The following is a 3,953-nucleotide window of genomic DNA, read 5'->3' on the forward strand; positions in this document are numbered from 1 at the left end:
AAAAAAAAGAGAGAGAGAGAGGGATTCACATACAAGCTGGCCACAGTAGCTCATGGCTGTAATCCCAGCACTTTGGGAGGCCGAGAACAGGAGTTCGAGACCAGCCTGGACAACAAAGCGAGACCTCGTCTACTACCAAAAACAAACAAACAAACAAAAACTTTAAAAAATGAGCTGGGCATGGTGGCGCGCTTCTGTAGCCCCAGCTACTCGGGAGGCTGAGGCATGAGGCTCGCTGAACTCCAGGATTTCGAGGCTGCAGTGAGCTATGATTGTGCCAAGCCCCACCACAACCCAATAAGGCAAGCGCTATTATGAGTCCCAGATTGCAGACGGTAATAGAGGCTCAGGGAGGTTAGGTCACTCGCCCAACGTCACACAGCGAGTAAGCGGCGGACTGGGATCCCGAGCAAGGTCTGTGTGACCACATGGCCAATTTCCTCTTTTACTCCCAGTGAGAGCTTCCACCTGCTAAGGAAAGTGTATCCGACTCAACACACCTAATTAGGACTAATTAAGAGCCTCCTTTGGGTGGGGAGGCCGACTCGGCACATGACGTTACGAAGGAGCACAGTGACGTCAGCCAAGGCGGGCGTGGGAATCCATCCACGCTCCCCGGAGTTGCGGTTTAACGGCACCGCCCTGCGACCGCCTCACTTCCGCGGATATTTGCATATTCAGCAACGGACGTCAGGACGTCGGCGACAACGCGGTGACGTCGGGGAACATGTCTGTAGTTCCCCTCCCGAGCGTGCGCACGTAGGTACGAAGGCACGCACAGCCACGAGGGGGCGGGGGAGGAGTGGAGAGCTCGGAGGAGCCCCGCCCAGTCAGCAAGGTTGCGCGTGCCCCGTGAGGCCGCCAAGATGGTGGTGGGCGCGTTCCCTATGGCGAAGCTGCTGTACTTGGGCATCCGGCAGGTCAGCAAGCCGCTTGCCAACCGCATTAAGGAGGCCGCCCGCCGAAGCGAGTTCTTCAAGACCTATATCTGCCTTCCGCCGGCTCAGCGTGAGTCTGACCCCAAGTCCCTCCAGCCTTTGCCTTCTCCAACCACTCTCAGGTGGTTGCTCAGGGGACGGGTTTCTGTCCACGGCCAATCACAGCCCGAACCGGCAAAGTCCTTTGGCCAATAGAGAGGGTTCCTGGTCGAGGGGCATGCGAGTAGCCCAATGGTGAGGACCGGGGCGTGGGATAAGGGGCGGGGCAGAGCGATTTGGAAATTCCAGCCAACAGAGGAGGAGAGCGCGAGGAGACTGACGTCCCGAAAAGCCAATAGTGTCTGGAATGGGAGAAATTCGGGCGGGGCTTTCCAGGACTGAGGGGCTAGGGGCGGGGTTAAGGAGAGACCGGACGGGGTCCCTTGCTAGGCCATGCTTGGGAGACTTCGCTATCAAAACTCCACCCCGTGCCTCAATTTCCTCACTTCCCTGGGAGATGGGAGGTGCAGTATGTCATCCGTTAAGGACATGAGTGTGCCTCAGTTTTATCCTGTTCAAAAGGCCTGGTTTAGGAGCATGGTTCGGGGGTGAAGTCTGGGTCCTGGGGGCGTGGCCTGGATATCTGGTAAAAGTGGAATTGTAACCAGAGTGGACATTCATCTATATATTCATTAATGCGCTCATACACCGTCCATTCATTCAGTAGTCAGACTCTGCAGGCTTTTTGCTGGGCACTGGTAGATACACTCCTGATCCATCACTGTCAGCTCAACGTGGTTAGGGCGGTGGGAGCTCCGGAGTTAAGAAGAGCTGGCTGATCCAGGAACATGGGATCAACTAGGTTGCGGGGAGTGGGGGGGGTGGGGGTAGGGTACCGAGCCGAGATCTAAAGAGATCTAAAGGACATAGTAAACTCTCAAATATGAGGAACTTTCAAAAGGTACCTTGAACAACAATCGTAATACTATAAGAAAAGGATTGGCAATAGTGGGAAACTGCCAGGGGAGGGGGGGGGCACACCTCATCAACAAGGGTACCTGCGTAATGAATATTTGTATACCTAATCCTGAATTGTACCCCACAATTTTAAAATAAAAAATTTAAAAGTTAAAAAGGTGACCTAAGTGCTGTAGGCCTGTAGGAACATAAAATAAGGAAATTTAATGTAATTTGCTGGGTCAGTGGACTACCATCCATCCATCCATTCATTCATTACTTCATTTTACTAGTATGTTATGAGCATCTACTCTGTGCTAGGTCTTGTGCTGGTGAGTCAGCAGAGACCAAGCCAGCCCCAATCTGTGCTCTCAGAGAATTCATAGTCCACTGGGGACAGACCTGTCCCCCAACCATGGCAACCCACGGTGGGCAGAGCCGGGATGGAGGAGTCCACTGGACACTTGACTTGGCATGGGATTCAGGGAGGTCTTCCTGGCAGAGGAGACATTAACTGGGACCTGAAGGGTGAGCAGAATCTCACCAGACAACATGGGGACAAGGATGGTATCCAGGCATAAGGAGGAACATGTGAAAGAGCCAGATGGCTAGGGGGAGTGCATCTCTCCCCGCCCCCCCAGTCTGAGTGTTTAGAGTTTGCGTTCAGGGTCTAGGTTTCTTGGTCTTTGGTGTTTGGTGAAACCTTTGCCAGGGTTGCAAATCTTAGAGTGAAAAAGTGTTGGATTTCACAATTAATGGGCTTACATATCAGCTATCTCTATAGACCATCATAACTGCTTTGTCCTCGTGTCAGAAAGAGGAATGACTTCCTCCGTTTACAAAGGGAAAATGGGGCCTTGAGGGCAGAAATTAATTGCTTGGATCACAGTAGAGTGTGTGCCAGAGGCAGGACTTGGACTCTGGACTCCTAGACCCAGTCTGTTTTCTGCGTTGCAGTTCTTCCAAACACTGTGACAAGTCTTTGCATTGTGATTTAGAAAATGGCCTCTGAAGTCAGACTGACATGCGTATGAATCCTGGCCCTACCCCTGCCCAGGCTGGTGACTTTGGGCAGGTCACCTAACCCCCCAGAGCCTCAGTTTCGTCTACTGTACAATGATCTATTTTTTTTTTTTTAGTTGGAGTCTCACTCTGACCCCTAGACTGCAGTGCAGTAGCACACTCACGGACACTGCAGCCTCGACCTACTGGGCTCAGGGGATCCTTCCACCCCAGCCTTCCAAGTAGCTGGAACTACCGGCACGCACACCTGGCTGATTTTATTTATTTATTTATTGTGGAGGCGAGGTCTGACCAAGTTGTCCATGCTGGTCTCGAACCCCTGTGCTCAGACAGTCCTCTCGCCTCTGCCTCCCAAAGTGCTGGGATTATAGGTGTGAGCCACTACACCTGGCTGGTCTATTATATAATAGCAACATTAATTGGACTCTACCTTTGTTCCAGGCCATGTGGTAAGTGCTTTCCAGCTTGACTCCTCACAAATTATCATGAGGTAGATACTGTTATTTTTCCCATTTTATGTATATACTGTATATGCATTATGCTATAAATAATACTCATTGTGTTGTTGTGAGGATTAAATGGATATAAAATATTAAGTCAGTGCTTGGAACTACGGTATAACTACCACCACTGGGACTACAGGCATGCGCTACCATGCCTGGATAATTTTTTTGGTTTTTTTTTTAGAGATGGAGTCTTACTATATTGCCCAGACTGGTCTTGAACTCCTGGGCTCAAGCAATCCTCCTGCCTCGGCCTCCCAGAGTGCTGGAATTATAGGCATGAGCCACCACACCCAGCCTATATTATTATTATTTATATTGGAAAATATAGTTTATTTAGAAAGTAAATTTGAGAGAGAGAGAGGAGATTCACCACCCCAAGGTAGGAGAGGGGGCCAAAACTAGAAAATATGGTGGCCATAGCTCAAGGAGCCACTTAGCGAGACCATAGCTTAGCAAAGCAACGGTCCAGTCTATATTATTATTATTATTATTATTGTTATTATTATTAATATAGGGTCAGCATAGGGATTAGGTACTGCATTTGATTATC

Source organism: Carlito syrichta, unplaced genomic scaffold (genome assembly GCF_000164805.1).
Source record: "Carlito syrichta isolate Samal-C Ts95f unplaced genomic scaffold, Tarsius_syrichta-2.0.1 Scaffold308918, whole genome shotgun sequence".
NCBI lineage: Eukaryota > Metazoa > Chordata > Mammalia > Primates > Tarsiidae > Carlito > Carlito syrichta.